Here is a 19,063-nt window from a genome sequence, read left to right as displayed (position 1 = left end):
AAGGAAGGAAGGAAGGAAGGAAGGAAGGAAGGAAGGAAGGAAGGAAGGAAGGAAGGAAGGAAGGAAGGAAGGATAATTCTGAGCATGGTCCTTAAGGGATGCTCTAACTCTGGTCTCCAGTTAGGCCATAACCCAAACTGCATATTAATGGAGGGATGTGAGCCTGCTGTGAGCCGAGCCCACAGCCTCAGGACCTCTGTTCACATAGCAATTTGTTGGTTATTGATGACCTACAGTTCCCATGAGGCACAGGACCCAGAGATAGGATCCTGACACCGAAGCACTGGCCTGGCTCAGCCCACTCAGGCTCATGAGTGTGTGGTAGGAATGAGGGGTGTGGGCCCAGCCACTGCATCCACAGGCCTCTATCTCCCCATGGGGGTTGCAAGGCTGGGCGACAATAAATAGAAAATTACAGTATCCGGGCAGTGATCAATGAAGTATTTTTCACAAGCACAAAAAATGTAAAGGGCTAAATTGAGGTGCATAGCAAATCATGTTTTTAATGTTTTCTGAAAGCCGTGAAATATCGACCCCAGAGCCATCGATTTCTGTGTGCAAAGCCTGCATTAGGAGTCTTGGTCTCCATATGCTCCGCATGCTGCTGTGTGCACACATACCTGCGTGTATATGTTTATGTGACTGTATGGGCTGCATGAAGCTGGAAGACCCATGCTCACCCATCTGCCTGACTCCCCAGCGTACGGGTCTTGATGCCTACTTTCAATCAGGGGCTTGGGCTTGTCACTGCTTAGCCATGTGTCAGATGCTGAAGCCAGAATTCTGTGTGTGGTGTGCTTCAAAGGTGTCCTTACCAGTCACGAGAAGGGGGTTGATGTGCTCACTTTGGTGAGGAAGCCACTCTGAATGGAGCTGAAAGGCTTGCTCGGGAGATGGGAGGTGCACAGAGGCAGGATAGCACTCAGGCTGGTCTCTGTGTGGAAAACAGGACCCTCCGCTGCCGCCTTGTGGGACCCTCTATTATGAACTGTCCGGGACACTGTGGCTTGATTGTAAGTGTCTGACTTGGAGACCATGGCTTGCAGGAGCCAGACCAATCCAGAGTTTCAAGGTGCAGTCAAGCATCCTGGGTTGGGTCACACTGTGGAGTGAGTATTCGCATGTCCCCATTGGGCAGGCAATCCCTACCTTTGAGGCCTGATTTCTTTGGGTAGGTCCTTGGCCCAGGGTGGTGGTAGTACCTGGGTCCCTTGCCAGCTTCTCAAAGCTCCTAGACCCATGATGGCAGAAATAGGTGAGAGACTGGGCAGTGCTGAGCCTGAAAGGCCTGTAGCTTTGTGATTCCTTTAGCTGAGCCTCAAGTTCTTCATCTGTAAAATGGGAACATGGGCCCCTTTATACTGGCCCTTGGGAAGGGCCCCTCACACCCAGCTGGTATCTGCCTACAGGAGGATGCACTCAGCAAAGGCAGCTAGCTCTGCAATTCTTTCCACTGAGTCTGTAACTGCCCTGCCCGGTCACTGACACAGCCCACCTGCCTGTTGCTTGCACAAGCACTGTTGTGCAGAAGTGAGCTGTGTTTGTCTGCTCCTTGTCCTCACGTGGCTTCTATCATGAAGATCATGCCCTAGGGGAGGCTTCTGGGATGCTGAGAAGTGAGTGTGGGCTGTTGATGGAGGAACTTGCCCAAGCAAAGGCAGAGATATCACGGAGGAAGCACTGGGTGGACAATGAGGGGCACTGTGACTGTATTCAGAAAGAAGAGGCTATGGGGAGCTAGGAGGAGCCAGCAGTAGGCAGAGGAACCTGCTAACTGAGAATACTCTTGCTGAGTGAGTTGGTGCTCAGATAAGGATGAGGGTGATGGACAGTTAAACCAGGCTTGGAGGGGCTCTGAACAGAGGAACCGGCAGCATCCTACCCAGCCCGGCCTGCTCAGAGCTGTAGGGTACTGGTGAAGCCCTGGTCATAGAACCTGGGGGCCTCAATTTGCTTTGCTCCTCATACCTCTGGGAACTAACTGTCCAAGCCTGTCCAGCAACCTCCATCCCCAACCTTAGAAACAGATTCCAGCCCCGATGCCAACCTCCAAGTCTCGGGCCTCAGACTTGAGCCACCCCTATCCTAATCTCTGCCCTCTTCCCTGTTTTCTTTTCTTTTCCGAATCCCCAGATGGGTAGCAGCCACAGCCACCCTTAGGTCCCATTCTTAGTCAGAACACACTCCAATTGGGACAGCACTTGGCTACATAGCAGCCGTATGCCGGCTGTCTCAGTGGTATTGTGCCTTTTGGATGACCTAGAGGATGGCTTGGAGTCTGCCTGCCTGATGGCCCTGAAGCCAGTTGGGGAGGGTGGGAAGGAAGATAGCACTTCTTTCCTCTTCTTGCTATGGTCTCAGTCCCCAAGGCCATCCAACCTGCCTGTGCCTGCTCCATGACCTTTGCTCTCCTCTAGGAAATGATGGGGCAGGCAGGAAATAAGTGTGGGGAGCTGGGATAGGGAACTAGCACCAGGCTGAGGGTAGCTATGCTCTGTGCTGAGTGGTGGCGCTAGGCTCACCGCACAGCCACTGAGGTGACCGGGACACTTTATTGATCCCTGTAGTGCATTGGTGTTAGAACATGTAAAATGAGACTGGGTCCTTCACCCGAAGCAAGGAGAGGAGGACAAGGGCACAGTTGAGGGGTCCTGTCCTGTTTTCCCTGCCCCTCCTTCCTCTACCATCCACCTCTTCACTCCCCCCATTTTGTTTTTCTGAGTAGATTAAGAATGACATGGAGGGGAGAGATGGGCCCCTGTCTTCAAGGTTTCCCCTATAGATGCAGGAGGCAGGAGAATCATTAGTGCTTTCTGACAGAGGAAAGAAAGTTTTCTTAAACTGCAGCAACAGAGACTTCAGAGGGATACAAGGAAGAATCCCTGAGGTGAAGGCTGCAAAATGAATGTTCTGAAAATTGGGATGTACTCGGCAAGCTTACACCCCCCCCACCTCCCCAACTCTCTCCTCTGTTCAAAGCAAGCAATTTTGCTTCCGGGTGCTTCTCAGTAATTGCAATAATAAATTGAATAATTAAGCTAAATCCACAGAAGAGAATTAAATATTAATTTCTAATAAGCTCTTTGGAGGGTGTTGATAGCAGACTGGGAATGTGTTCACTCTCCTCTCATGCAGGCTCACCATCTTCCCTCACCAGTGAGGAGAAGCAGGACTGAGCGACACCAGAAGGTTGACAGTCAGGTACACCAGCCCAGAGCCTGGAAGCCTGCTAGTTTCACCCAAACTGACATAGGGCCCTATGGACAAAAGTGGATACTTGCCTGCCAGAACCTCTCTCTGGTGACTGAGGCTTCAGTAGGCTGGGTGCCCAGTACTATTTGGTAGCATGATGGGTGAGTCAAGACTATGATACATCTGGAGCTACCATATTAACCTGAGGAACACTGGCCCCCAGAGACTCTGATAAGCCATGCCCACATTCTGTGAGGCATCTGTGATCCAAGGAGATCATGAACCCTGATGGAGCAGCCCTGAGAACTCATAGATGGTCTAGAATCATCTCTACAAATGGAGAGCTCACAAGCAAACACTGTTACCTGAACACTTGGGATCCTTGACTCTGGCTGCTGACAGGGTCTCTCATCCCTGATACTGAGCCCTGATTCTGCTCACACCCTGAGCCTGATCCTGGTTGCTCAGTCCTGAGCTGGCTGTTTGGCTGTGGATTCGCCCTGACCCTTCACATGAGAGGTCAGAAAGCTCAGATAAGCCCTTGCGTTCTCCAAGTGATGAGGAGGTACAGGGCAGGCTCTCCTTCCAAGTTTAGTCTGTTGTCTTATATTTTGGGGTCCCACCTAATACAGGCTTTCCTGAAAGCTAATTTTTGGAGGTCCCCCCCACCTCAAATCTCCATATTTTCTGGAATTTGAAGATCTGAAGGAACCAGGGAAGCAAAGAAGGCACAGCTGGCATTGCCCCAGAGACCTGCTCTAGCCGGGCAGGAGGAGCCTGAGAGACCCATCCTTATGCAAATGAGGATGAAGAGCAAGCAGGGTGTCCTGTTTTCTTGCTGGAAAACCCATGTAAGACCCCAGAACCTTGCTGAGCCCAGTTACTCAGGAGAAAAAAGGACATTCGGGTTGTATGTGCCTCTTCCAACACCATTCATTCATTCATTCATTCATTCATGAATCCTACAGCCACATAAGACTCTGACTGGCACAGACACTATCTTAGATGCAGAGTCAGCCCATATGGGAGACTCCATGGTTCCAAGGTTACCACCATGTATCACTGGGCTGTTATAGCTGGTGTGTGTGGCTGGGACATTGGTGCCTTGCTCACTCCCAATGCTGCTGTGCAACCATACCTGCCATTATTTTGATACCCATAGGTCCCATTGGTAGCCTTACCTCTGGCAGCCAAGTCTCAGCACCATGGATAGTGTCAGTGCGATTCCCAGAGGGCAACTCTAGGCTGGGACCCTGTTTGTTCAGACCTCATCTCCCCAACACAGGGACAGCATCTTTGACCACCCTGAGATCTACGTGTCCATCTGGTGCATGGTGCAAAAGCTGAGAAGGGGCATTCTGATGTGCAAGGGAAGAGTGCCAGGGCCCTGGTCAGCTAAGCATAGGGTGCCATGTCTCCACTACCTGCTTGTTCTTCTTCCCATTTGTGCTGGCTCGAGCCACTCTCAGTATGGAGGGCAAGAATGAATGAAGTGAGCACAGTCCTGGGAGAGACAGGAAGGACAGATAGCACTGTATGTGCTGCAGACTGGACTCAGTCGGCCAGGAATGGGGGTTTCGGAATCAGGAGGACAAGGAGTTGGAAAAAGTGACAAACAGACACTGACACAGAGAGAGTGCTGTATCTGAATGTAATTTCTCAAAGCGAACATCAGACTTATATTACAAAAGAAAACAAAGAAGTTAGGTGAATCATCAGTCAAGGTACATTGAAGTTATCTGTCACAAAAAAGAGAAATGCATATATAAAGCCTAATAGGAACCAGGCAGTGGTTACAACTGAGATAAAAGGCGGCCCTTTCTAAAGTCAGCCTTTAGGGAGCCAGGTGAGGATTTCACACCCTAGTCACAATTTATGTTATTCCTCTGAGCCGTGTGAAAACTTGCACCAGGGGTTCTGCTCTTGCTCATCAATAATATAATACTGTAGGTCCTCCATAAACTGCAACCCTCCTTCTTCTTAGACCATTGTAAATTCCTGCATATGGGAGTTATTCTAAGTGATTTTGTGGGGGGACTTTCTTCTATTAAGTAATGTAGTCTGCCATACATAACTATAATAAGAATTCTAAACTTTGCTAAGCTTGTCCTGAAATTTCTAACTCTATGTAGTAGATAATAATGCCTGATTTCTTTCACTATCTCTCAATACTGGAGGCAATTCATCTGAATAGGTAACATTCTTACTGAATTCCAAGCCCAGGGTTGGCTCAAGGACTGCCCAGGACATTGTTGAAGGCCAGGAAGCAAAGTTCAATTTAGCTTAGGTATTGGACAAATCATTTCTTGGAGGCAGCTATAATAAAACAATACTGAAAGAAGCACACAGATCCATTCACCGACTAACACAAGGAGAAGTTTGGAGTATTCATGCTACAGGATGCCAAGGCTCCAGGAGACTAAGTTTTTGTGAAACTTTTTGCCTCAGGATTGTGTCCAAGCTTTTGGGCCTGTCACACAGTTTTTACTGGAGTGGGTGTGGCATGTATGTACACACACACACATACACACACACACACACACACACACACACACACCTCTGAGAAATTGTCTCCTGGGCCTGAGGTCCTGGGGCCCTGCAGCTCCTTAGAAGCTGTAGCTCAGACACCCAGGGCTCACCTTTCTGTGTACCCCAGCCATACCCTGACCCTACCTTGGTGTGCCCTGAAAGCGTGGGCCCATCTGTTCCAGTCCAGAGGTCCTGTCAGCTGCCCTTTAAGTGCCATATGGCTGAGGCTCAGCTTGCAGAGGAACAAGCAGGGCACAGAGCTCCTGGGACTGGGGAATGTGGTAATGTGGTGATGGGGCTGGAGGTTGCTCTTGCTCCAAGGTGGTGAGGAGGTCTAACCAGGGGACAGCCCCAGGGCTGGAGAAACTGGAAGCAGCCATGACTAGGAGTGGGAAAATGGCACTGCTGAGTCTGAAGGACTTGGGGGAACATTCTTTCTCCTCTTAAGCCATTTGCCATGGAGGACAGAGGCCGAGTGCTCTGCACAGGATCCAGAGGGTCATTTAGCCCCATGTCCCCAGCCAGGATCTGGCAAAGCCCCCAGGGAAGGGCTGCTGAATCATATGGAATTTTTTGGGATTACAAATATAGCTTGGAGGTGTGTCCTGAGCACTGGTCATGTACCATGGAGGATACTGAGGCTCAGGAGGAACTAGTCTGCCTTGGATAAGAGGGTTGGGGACAGATGAGGAACTAGCTCTCAGACCAGGCTTCCATGGTGTGGTGGTTTAAAGAAGAATGGTCTCCCACGGGCTCATAGATTTAAATGCTTAGGAAGTGGCACTATTTTGAAAGGATTAGAAGGTGTGGCCTTGTTGGAGGAAGTGTGTCAAAGTGGGGGTGGCTTTGAGGTTTCAAAAGCTCAAGCCAGGCCCATTGACTCTCTCTTCCTGCTCTTCGGATTCATATGTAGAGCTCTCAGCTCCTTCTCCAGCACCATGTCTGCCTCTGAGCCACTATGCTGATGATGGACTAAACCTCTGAGACTGTAAGCAAGCCCCAATTGAATGGCTTCCTTTATAAGTGTTACTGTGGTCATGAAGTATCTTCATAGCAATAGATGATTGACTAAGACACCTGGGCTGCTCCTTGGTATTGCTTGGTGGTCCCTTGAGTCAGGACCCTGGAGGAGCTGGTGACAGGTACATAACTGAGTACCAGGTAGGCTCAGCTGGATGTAGGAGCCGAAGAGAAGGAACGGTGGTAGAATGACTGAGAGGAACCTGGAATGGTTGTAGGGTCATAGGTTCATGGCTAAGAGTGAAGGGATTGATGAGAATGGGGGAAGGGGCAGTGTAGACCCTGACCTTGGGAGGGATGGGTCAGGAATGGCCCAGACTAGACCCATATCAGAGGCTCAGGTCACTGCAGGACTGTCACCAAGACACCTTACGACCTTATCCTGTGTGATTCCTGTCTGGTATCACCACAGCACATGTTCATGGGGCCTCTCTGGCCATCAGGATCTTCAGATCTCCTACCCCATGGATCACCCCCATTAAAAAGTGGGGTATGGTCTCAGAGTGCAGCTGACATCCTGACCACCTCCTCCTAACAGGTTGCTTATCCATCCACACCCCAGTTCCACTGTCCCATCTGGTCATTCAGAGCTATTCAGTGCTGGGCCTGGCCAGAGCCCAGGAATATGCAAGATGACCACACAATCTCCACTTTAACAATGTAACTGTCCTGCCTGGTAAAACTGACACCCACCATGGGCCCTAGTGAGTGAGTCAGGACCTAGCTCAGCACCCAAGTGCTCAGCACCCCATCAGCTCTGGCTGTGACAACCAAGTGCTACAGACTTAGGAGCTTAGAAACCCAGATACTTGCTGGGCATTGCTCTGAAGGCTGAAGTGAGTGGCTTTGGTGGAGGGCTGCTTCCTCCTTGTTTCCACACAGCAAGAAGAGGTGGGGCCCTCTCTGGAGATAGCCTACCTCCTGACCCATCAGCCTCCCAGGTCCTGCCCTGGGCACCCTCTCCTTGGGGCTTAGGGTTCATCTTAGAATTTGGGGAATACACATCTGTTCAAAGCCAAGCAAGGCTGGCTGGTGCTAAACAGGGCCCTGAGTGCCTCATTAAGGAGCAAGGAGTATTAAGAACATTTGAGAGTCTGTGGGGAGCTGAGAAACAAACATTTCAGGCAGAGGAAATCCAGCAGAGGCTCAGAAGAGAGGATTGAAGTCACTGAGCCCCACAAAGGGCCCCTGAGTCTGGGCTGAGGTCAGATGATGGGCGAGGCCCATGCAGAAAGACAGATTTTTGGAGGACAGCTGGAGACTGGTCCATGGTGGGGGGACAGCATCCCATGGGGGTGCTTAGATGGGAGAACTGGCAAGCTTGATGTACTGAAGAAGCCCAGACCTGGGTTGGACCTAAGGAAGGGCTTAGGTTACCCACACCTCAGAGTGGAGCTGGTAGGCGCTCAGCATGGAGGATGTTGGGCCTCCCACTGTCAGAGCCCTTCCACCTTCTCCATCACAGGAAGGTTCCTAGACAGAGACAGTGTAAAGGAGGAGGGTGGGTGGGGCCCCCTTGATCCTTTGTTATCCTCACAGGGTGGGTGGGGCCCCCTTGATCCTTTGTTATCCTCACAGTGAGCATCTGGGTACCTAACTTCCCTAGGCCCTGGAATGACTACCTGCTAACTTGAGGTACCTGTTCCTTCCCCCTTCTGGAGACAGCTGTCTCCAAGCTGGCAGCATAGGGGGTTGCTCCTTTGAGGGCTGGCCCTGGCCACTCCAACCCCACAGTGTCAGTGTTGGTAGTCTGGGCTGGCTCAGCCGTCAGTGCCCAGCTCTCTTCCATCATCCCCTCCCATCATCCGGCCTCAGCCCCAACCCAGGGGCCCGCTGTGGGGCGCTGCCACATCAACTCTCCCTTCTGAGCCTCTACTGGATTCCCTCTGCCTGGAATGTTTGCTTCTCTGATCCCCACAGATCCTTGCCCTCCTATCTTGGGTGGTGAACCAGCTACCGGTTGAGTCACCAACTCCTTTGGACTCTGTCCTTCTCCAAAGACCCAGGGAGGCTTCCTGGCCTTAGGCAATTGTTGCTCTTTGGAGTATCTCCAGCCATCTCTGCCCACAGCTGGTCAATGGTATTTTATCTCCACTGAGATTTTTATTGAGGATCGAGGAAGGGCATTAATGGTTGGGACAGACATGGTGCATTCACTGCCAAGGGAGAAAGTAAACATGACAAGGGGCAGAGAGGGAGCAGTCACATTCTAGCAATGATTGCAGGGTTGGAGGAAGTGGACAGGGCCGTGGAGATGGCCATTGTAGTCCAAGACAGGCATGGAGTGAGGACCTCAGGAGGCAACAGTCAGCTGGACAGGACAGGGGCTGCAATAATGGCATGGGGCATGGGGGCTGACTCTACATTCTGCATAGGTGTTCACTGACACAGAAGACCTGGAAAAAGGCAGAGAGGGATGTGACAGACCACTTGTCACAGGGCCTGTTTCTTTGTCTGAGAAATGGACTCTGGCTATCATGATGCCCTTTCTGGTGGAGCTGTAAGGCCTGGCTGCTCCTCTACCTTTGGGGGCAACCTCTAGCCCCAGGGAAACAGAGGGTTTGAGCTATTTTCTAGGAACTGGGTTTTGGGACCTGGGTGGAACTATCAATGTAGGTTGAGTGAGTTTGCATTGTAACAGTGCTATAGTGGTGTGTGTGTGTGTGTATGTATGCCTGCGTGCATGCATGTATGTGTGTGTATGTGTGCCTGTGTGTATGTGTGCCTGTGTGTGTATGTGCATGTGTGTGTGTGTGTAAAATGGTGTGACTCCTGTAATGAGTGTTCTGGAGTAGGAAACTGGTCTGCCTACAGTGTGGCACTTGACCAGGATAGCTTTTCTCTGCTCTCATACCATGACAAGCTCCCCTTGGTGTAGGAAAGTCTTAAGTGTGTGTCTTACTGCTCCATGGGCCCGCTGGCTTTGATGGGTGGGTCTGTCATGAGGATGGAGGAGAAGCCCAGTCTCACCAGGGGATTCTGCAATGGTTGGGCCCAGTTCTTAGACCTTACTACCCTGAGGTCCCTTGGGGATCTGCAGGAGTGGGTTGACGAACTGGGAAAGGACTAGAGACTGTTGGGCTATTTTGTTTCTATAGCTGCTTGAGGCTCTGTGGTACAGCCCAGAGCCCACTGTTTCTTCCCCTAGGTTGCCACTGTGACACCTCCTAGCCAAGTCTAGGTGCTGCTCACATTCAGGAAGAGCAGATTTCTCATCCTTTATCTCTTACCTCCCTCCCCTCTGCTGAAAGGGTTGTAAACCCCAGTTCAGATTGCTTTGCCTAATTCTGGGCTTTGGAATTTTGAAGCTGTGTAATGCTGAGTGTCTAGGCTGCTTCTATCCCAAAGGTCCTAAGAAACTTGACACTATAAGACAGGGGCCAGGTGGGCGAACAGAAGACACCCCAAGCCCGAGCTGTTGGCCACCTTCCCAGCTTCATAGCAGCAGTGAACACAGGCCCCAGGGTGTCCCATAGAGGTGTCAGGAGCAAATTGGATTTTACACCTCCTGGTTGCAGGTGTGAGGAGCTGGCTAGGGCAGTGAGGGCGGCTGGAGGTCATGCCTGACTCTGATGCCGGGAGGAGTAGCTGTGGACAGACTTGTGATGCTCCGTGGAGGGAGGGGCAGGGCCAGCTCAGACTGGAACTGCAGGGCAAAGTGACCATTGTCAGCTCTCTTTTCTGCGGCTGTCTCTATCCAACGTCCCCAAGTTGGGGTTGCTGGGCTGGAACCTATCCACAAGGAGGTATATAAAGGACATGGTACTCTGAAGGCAGGCATGCCTGCAGCGGGTAGCTGTGGACCTGGCTGATGAGTATGGCTCTGCTTCTGAGAGTTTTGGTACCTCGAAAAGTCTAGGGTCTCTCTTTATAATGGGATGATTGGGGTCCCCCAGCCTGCATATCCCTGCTTAGGCTGGCTAACCTGAGCTCCTGATCTGTCAGCACTTCTGAAGGAACCTGGAGGAGCAGGTTTGCCAGGTGAGAAGTTCAGGAGTGGGGGCAGCATGAGGACAGTGCAGGACAGTGCTGACAGGCACAGCTGCTCCTGCCAGGCTAAACCCAGCACCCCTCCTCCTCAGGCCTGGAGTGTCAGGAGTGTCAGCATGACCTTCAGGCCCCACTCTCTGGTGCAGCAGGAGGTCCAGAGCTGTGTGGCTGTCTAGGCATAAAGGCAATCACGTTATCGGAGGTATGCATCTGGGGTGGGGACAGTCCCGGGCCAGGCTGACATGAGCAGTAACCACAGAGGTTCCCCCAATGAATCATCAACCCCACTCTTTTGGAGGGTGAGAACAAGCAAGAGCTGGGCTTCCCCATTGTGCACACCCTGGGTCTAGAACTGACAGGCCACGCAAGTCTGGTGGAAACCAAGAGTGAGCTATTCATTTCTTTTGGAATTGTGGGGTCAGGGGAGTGGTGTGTATGTGTGTGTGTGTGTGTGTGTGTGTGTTGTAGGGAGAGAGGGGGGTGCTGTGGTGAAAAGCAGTTCTAAGTGAAGGACGGAGATCGGTAGAGCATGGCATGATTCACAGCAGGTTCATAAGAGATGCTCTTCTGGTAGGTTTTCCTCGTTAGGGTATCTGCAGCCTCCTCCTTTCTTTCTCTTGTCTCTGAGACTCTCCTGCCCTCCTCTCCAACTGACTATGGGTGGTATACCCTCCAGGCTTCCGGCCTGCCCACTTTTCCTCACCAAGCTTTGTTTCCTTGCCTGTGAGGTGAGCTCTACCAGTGAGACATGGGCCTACAGAGCACACAGCTCAGATTCTGTCACCGGGCTGGACCTCATATCCTTTATGGGACAGCAGCCACAAGAATTCTGCCAGACAGAACTCACTGTCTAGAAGTTTCATGACTGGCAGCTTGAGACCCCACTCCCACCCCTCCCCGTGATCTGGAGCAAAAGCCTCATTTGCAGGGTCCTTCAGCAGAGCCACCTGAGGTAAGGACTAAACCAGAATAGTCCCTTCAGTTCAGTGGCAGCTGTAGAACCTGTACCTCGCCATGGACTAACGTGACCCCAAGGGAACAAAGCCAGGTTCTCCTATTCAAACTTGCCAAGCACAGACTATCTGTTCACCTTAACTGTCCATCCAGGTTCTGGAAGGATCGCTACAGCATGCGCCTGCCCTGTCCTGTCCTCTCCCCAGGCAGTGGATGGGTTGAGGGCCAGGCAGATGATCTTGGATCTCGAAGTGAATCCTCTCTGCTTAGGGAGGTAGAAGATGGTCAAGTAGGAGCCTGGGCCTCGTGGAAGCAGATGGATATTTCAAGCCTGGCTTCCTTCCCTGGAGAGGTCTCCGCGTGGTCAGGATTCTCCCTAGAGATACTGGCTGAGCGGCCCCATCCTGCTGAGACAGACTGAACGGCGGGGTACCGTGCCTGGGCAGAGCCATGGCTTCCAGGGCACAGGGCAGGTCTGGCCATGCTGAATCTCCTCTCGCCCCCAAGCTATTCCTTTGCCCATTCTTTGGTTCTCATCTTAAGAGCCACCTACCCTGACTCAGTACCTCCTGGAAGCTTGAGTCTCTGAAGCCCTCTGGAAGGGGCCAGTTTCCTCCTACAGTGGGGCCCGTGGATTTTCTTCTCTTCCCTGTCCTATGTGATGATATGATTCTGGAATCTACAGTCAGGGTCTGGAGGTGACTCGGGCCAGTTCCTCCCCTCCTCTCACCTCAAGGCCATGAGGAAGCCTAGAGAAGCCCTTTCATGGATTCTGTCTTGCCCATCCGATCTCTTCCCTCTCTCTGCACATTGCCCCAACCAAGCCATCACTCCTCCTACCTACCCAACAGAGCACACCAACCATCTGCTCCAAGAGCCCAGGGGAACCTCCTCTGTCTTTAACCTGTTCATCTGACTGCACCAGCCTCTCCTACTTTGAGCTGCTCAGTTCCTGGCTTCCACCCTCTGGCATACCCCACTATCTGACCTGTGGTCATTCCAAGGACAGATTCTCCAGCCCTCGCCTGGGGAATTTTTCAAACACCCAGTTTCAGCCAGAATCTGCTGGTATACATAGCAGAAGCCAGCTCCAGACAACTCCAGTGAAGAGAAATGTTGGAGCTGTGGAAGAGCTCACAGAAGCCACATTGAGTCCCAGAGACTCACAAGCTGGGAGGAAGTCTGCTGGGCCTAGCTCCCCAAGGACATCAAGGACCATAGGTACTGGGCAAGCCCCACCCTTAGGTGCCTCCTACTGTGCACCCCTTGGCTGCTAATGCTCACATATGTGTGTCCTATGCGTTCACATCACTGGTGATTCACATGCCCTCACTTAACATGGGACAACTTAGGCTAGTGACCAAATACACACACTGGACTCACACAGCACCACCTGCTCCCTGAAGGAGTGAGTGAGGTCCTGTATCCTCCTCTCCATCCTGCTCCAGGTCACCAGTCCATGATGCTGAGTATCAGTAGCCCCCACTACTACAACCTGAGTTAGGTTGAGAATAGAGAAAGGAACCTGGAGAAATGGCAGGAATGTTAGTAAATAGCCAAGGAAGAAGATGCAGGGACTTGTCTCTGTTACAGTAAGTGTGCTGTGTAGCAAACTATCTCAATAACATCCATTCTGATTGTTTCTCTGTGCACTTCATCAGTGCATTGTGGGACAGCTGACTTCTGCTCCTCCTAGCATTGGTTAGGGTGACCCAAAGGCTCGTGGCTGGGCTCATCCGAGGGTCACTTGGTTATACACCTCCTGGCTGAGACAGACTGCCACCTGGGAACTGTGGATATTCACCCTGCAGGTGGCTTCCCTATGTAGGCCAGGCTTCCTCACACCCTGCTGGCTGGCAAACTGGGGGAAGCATTCCAGGAAGGGAGCCCTGCTAACTCTTCCTGTTTCATGTGGCCCTGGCTCAGAAGTCACCTGGTGTTAGCCCCCTTACAGTTTCTTGGTTGGAGCAGTTGTAAGACCTCCAGGTTCCAGGGAGGGGACATAGGTTCCAACTCTGTGTAGGAAAAAGGTAAAAAAGATAAGTGGGAAAGTCCAATCCCCATAGTTCTGTTCCTGCATCCCCAGTGTGGTAGGAGCTCTTTCATGAATGGCAAGCCCCACCTTCATTCTGAGGTCCTTAGAGTGCCAGCCACAGGACACTAGAGTTGGTCCCAGGAGGTCCATTTACTTGGGTCCTGCAGTTAGGCCTTTTGCTTGGGTAGTCAGGATTGCTCACTTGACCACTGCCTGCAGGGCCATCTACCTCTCTCTTGGGCAGCCTTCTCAGCCCCAGCTCAGCAGAGCTGTGACTGTGAACTTGACTGGCACTTGAGTGACTTCCACTCTACTGTCTCTGCCAGCTGCCGAGATGGAGATGATGTGAGTTGGAGGGGAGAGAGGTCTGGTGTGGAGACCGAGCTCCCCTTGGCCTTCAGGAGAGCACCTGCTCTTCAGAGCTATCCTCAGCTGAGAGAACACCCCTGTGCTGAGAGACCCAAGACCTTTAGGCATGCACATGACTTTACCTTCTTGGGTTTAAGTGGCTTCTTAGTAACCTGCCGTGTCTTTGTCTTTCCATGCATCCATCTACCTCCAACCCACTTCTGTCTGTCTGTCTGCCCATCTGTCTATCTATCTATCTATCTATCTATCTATCTATCTATCTATCTATCTATCTATCTACCTACCTATCTACCTACCTACCTATCAATTAACAGTTCTTTTTCCCATTCATTCTTCTACCCTCAACCCACATCTATCTGTCTCTGTCTGTCTGTCCATCTATTTACCTATCATTTACCAGTTCTTTCGATTCATCCATTAGCTGATCTATCACTCTCTTGCCCTCCATCCCATTATCTATTCCTTCCCTTCTCCCTCCATCTTTCTATCCTGTCTGGTTCCCTTATTTACTTCTCTATCCATCCATCCCTCCCTCTATCTCTCCATCTATATCCAGAGAAGTCTCCATATATCCCTCCATCCCCCTTCTATATCTCCCTCCTTGCTTCTCTCCAATATTTCTTCATCTATTTTTCATCTCTCCCTTTATCTCTCCTTCCATCACTTCCTCCATCTACCTCTCCATTCCTCCACCATCTCTCCAAATACACTTTCCACTGTTTCACCATCTCCCTTCTTCTTCCCCCTTTCATGCACTCCTCCATCTATCTCTCTATTTTTCATCCACTTCTCCACTCTTCCCCTCTAGCTCTTCCCTCCACCCTCTGATCCTCCTCACAGATGTAGACTTGGCTCAGGAAGTAAAAGAAGACTCCTGCAATCGAAGCTCGAATGCTGGGCTATACACGTGGGAACAAAGAAGCCATGCCTGATGTGGGAGATGCAGTGTAGAAGGAGAGAGGGACAAGCCAACTGGGTTAGGTGGTCATGCTTCTAACTGAGGTCTGTGAAGACCTCTAGATAGAGCGCCCAGCTGGTGGGCAGGAGGCAGGAGCTTCCTGCAGCTGAGGAGCAGCAGGGGCCTGTGCCAACCTTGAATATGATGCCTCCAGTTCTCCAGCCAGCTCTGCCTCCTTCCCCCTCAAATTGCCAATTTAAATACCTAAATTGTTTACTCGCTGAAATCAATCGACAAGGGACCAGCTTGTATTTGTGATTCAATTGACGATGATACACTGTATTACAGTTACAGCTCCAATGGATTTCTTTTTAATTTATTTTTCTCTTACCGTTGTCCTCCATCAGTAATTCTGAGACTAATTGTCCTCATGCTGGCCCTCATCAGCTTTGAGAAGGATAACGGATTGCCATACTTGGGGATGCGGTACTCGTCAACCCCACAGCTTCCACCTCTTTTGTCCTTCTCCCAGAGTGGCCATTTCCGTGCACCAAAGTCCCCAGGAAGGCCCCGCGATCAGTGTGGGATCTGGTAGGTTCAGGATGAACAGGGTAAGTGGGGAGACAGGAGACCCTGTCTGTGGCTGCGGGGAGACTCCCACTCAGAAGCCCAGCTGTAGCCTCTGGCAGCTCTGAGAGGCATTCAGTGATACCACTGCACAAACTCTTCCCTCTGGGCCTCAGTTTCCCGGTCTGTGAGTTGAGCTCCCTCAGCTGTGACATTCTGATCTGCTCAGAGTATGGGAGGGGAAGGGCTATGGCCATAACTGGACTCCCTGCTCTTTCCCATGTATGTGCACATATACATTTCACGGATTGAAAGAGCAGGTCAGAGGACAACTTATAGTTGGTTTTCTCCTTCTACTATGTGGGCCTTAGGGGTTAAACTCAGGCCATCTGATTTTTTGACAGATGTCTTTACCTGTTGAAACATCTATCCAGCCTTTAACACACATCCCTACAGATTAAACCATTGTTATAATGATAAAAAAGATGACAACCTGAACAGCCTTTATTGATGGCCAGAGGCCTCCAACTAGGAGCAAAGAACTCCATTTGACAGATAAGGACACTGAGGCACAGGGGCAGCCTCACTTGCCCAGGGTTAGCTGCTGATTGAGTGACCCCAGCATCCTGATCTTAGAGTCCCAAAGGTCCTCTTTCCTTCTATCCTGTCCTGATGGGAGGCTGTACTGTTTCCCAGGCCCCAGGCCCCAGGCCTATTTATGTGGCAGCCTCAAGAATAGATAAATCCCTGTGTGAAATACATGTGGCCCCGATAACTCCATCTCAGCCTGAAAAAACTCTTGCACCAGGATCATTTTCCCCCCTATTTTGGGACATGGATCCTCAGGAGGCTGAGGTGCCAGCTCTATTACTGGGTGTCACATCTGTGATCAGAATCAATAGCAGGGTGAGAAGGGATGGGGCTGGGTGAGGGAGCTCCAGGGGGCCTCAGCACTAAGCAGGCTTACAGAACAGAGGAATGGGGGTGGGGAAGTGCCCAGCTTGCAGCCCTGCCTCACACAGCTACCCTAAGCCAGACGGTAAGGACACTGAACCACAGGAGCATGGAGGGGCCACGAGCATCCTCATTCACAGCCACAATGATATTGGGATGGGCTCTTACCCATTCTGTCCCTCAAAAACAGCTATCAGAGGCAGCACCTTGCCTGCTGAACTTTAGGACACCTGTGCAGCTTCCTGTCCTGCCGTGTGCCTCTACTCTCCTTCCCCTGCTTAGCTTGTATCTCTGTAGACCAGTTTATACCAGACAGAGCCAAACCTGCCTACCATTCCATTCCCTTTAAGATACAGCTTGGTGTCTAGCTGGGGATGGGACTTTGGGCTCTTGTCTTGTCTAAGAGGCTAAGGATGTCCATCTTGGTTTTGAGCAGGTGACAGGGTAATTCCTGCAGGCACCTGAGAACCATGCATCTCTGTGTGTCTCTACGAGTGTTAACTGTAATCAGCTGACTGGGTCACCCACAGGCTCGAAGCACTGGCCTGGGGGACATGTGCTGTGGTGGGATTCCATGCTGACCAGTCCTGAGACACTAGGCAGAACCACAAAGGCAGGGACCATGTGATTAGCCCCCTTGGACCTACTGAGACCCCTCCCTTCTGTACCTCTCGGCTGCTTCTATATCCTCAGCTGAAGAGGGTGAGTGGCTCCCCAGGGTCCTACAGCACAGTGAGATGCCAGGGAGCTGGAACCCAATTACACATAGGTGTTATGTATGTGGCGTCGTCCGGATGCATTGATCCCTCAGGGTGACAGATCTGTTATGAATTGGGTAATAGACCAGCTTGTAAATGAAATATATTGGATTTTCAGGCTCCTGGCTTGTATTGGCTTGAGGGGAATGGGGCAGATTTATGAACCCAGGTGAGTGGCTGAGGCTCTAGTCCTTCACCATGCAGGTCACAGTGTAGGCTTATTCCCAGAGCCTAAGGGCTGAGAATGGGAAGGTGACCTATAAGGGTGGGAGGGACACCAAGTGGGCTTGGGAAGGTCTTGGAAGAGGCCAGAATGGAATGTGGGAAAACATCAGGCCTGGCCATGCACGGCATGTGGATTGGCCTAGGCCGCGGCAAGGGCTTCTGTAAGGGCTGGATTCTGCCATTGGTGACTCTCCAGTGATCTTCCCTAACTATGATTTAGTACTTTCGTCATCTTATTACAGTGAGGATAAGCCTACTTTGGAAGTTAAGCAGCTTTCTTTGTCTGTTACTTGTCTATTTGCTGTGATGAAGGAGGGAAGGGTTTGTTTTGGTTCAGGGTTTATACATCTCCATGAGGAAGGCTAGAAGCAGTGTTTGAGGCAGCTGGTTACTGGTTACAATGTATCTACAGTATCTACAATGTATCTACTGTCCTAGGTTTTGTATAGGATAAAGAAGAGAGGACAGTTGTACAGAATGAGAGCTCAGCATAAGACTCATGAGTGTCTGTGGTCAGGGCTCAGTGAGTGTCAATAATAGGGCTCAGTGAGGGTCTGTGGTCAGGGCTCAGTGAGGGTCTGTGATCAGGGCTCAGTGAGTGTCTGTGATCAGGGCTCAGTGAGGGTCTGTGGTCAGGGCTCAGTGAGGGTCTGTGGTCAGGGCTCAGTAGGGTCTGTGGTCAGGGCTCAGTGAGTGTCTGTGATCAGGGCTCAGTGAGTGTCTGTGATCAGGGCTCAGTGAGTGTCTGTGGTCAGGGCTCAGTGAGTGTCTGTGGTCAGGGCTCAGTGAGGGTCTATGGTCAGAGTTCAGTGAGTGTCTGTGGTCAGGGCTCAGTGAGTGTGATCAGGGCTCAGTGAGTGTCTGTGGTCAGGGCTCAGTGAGTGTGATCAGGGTTCAGTGACTATCTGTGGTCAGGGCTCAGTGAGTGTCTGTGATCAAGGCTCAGAGTGGAACAGGCAGATGGGGTGAGCTGTCCTGGCCACACAAACTCACTGTTGGCCTTTGTTCCTTTCCCACCCTTAAGCTATTCCACAGTGAAGACCCAGGGGTGAGGTGTAGACGCTCTTGGGCCTGCCCGGTCCTGTGAGGGGACACCTGTCCTCTCTGAGGGCTGAGAGACCGGAAGCATCCCTGGTGAGCTGGCATCAGGGGTAGTTTTTCTCCCCCCACCCCCAGCTATCTACCAGCTTCTTGGGGTCTGCACAGGTCTTGGCTATGTGATTTCAGCCTCTCTCTCAATGTCTCACTACATCTGTTTTGTGTGCAAAATATTTTTAATATTCAGCATGAAACGTGCCACCACCACCAGTAACTGTGCTAGCATGCTTCCAGGGAGCTACATGCTGGTCCTGGAGGGAGTCACCCTTGGGTGTAGCCCAGACCAGGGGCAGGGTGATGGCCCTGGGCCATGTCAAGACCCCTTCTGCTGGGAGGAAACATATTCACAGCACTCACCAAAGCGCAAGGGCAGGAGCAGCCCGTGGAGCCATCCTACTTCATTTGCCTGTCATGCCTGTCACTTTTGTCCCTTCCTCAGCAAAGATGTACAGTTGTATCCCCTCTCTGGACACT

The 19,063-nt window shown here is 51.4% G+C and overlaps 1 long non-coding RNA gene across 1 annotated transcript in view; it reads left to right on the top strand.

The window, feature by feature from the left end:
* LOC115029417 overlaps positions 1 to 19,063 on the top strand; it is a 49,899-nt gene that overhangs the window by 28,789 nt on the left and 2,047 nt on the right. The gene's annotated exons all lie outside the window — the stretch shown is intronic.

Source organism: Mus caroli, chromosome 15 (assembly GCF_900094665.2).
Source record: "Mus caroli chromosome 15, CAROLI_EIJ_v1.1, whole genome shotgun sequence".
NCBI classification, from domain to species: domain Eukaryota; kingdom Metazoa; phylum Chordata; class Mammalia; order Rodentia; family Muridae; genus Mus; species Mus caroli.
This window is presented reverse-complemented; position numbering and strand designations above follow the sequence as displayed.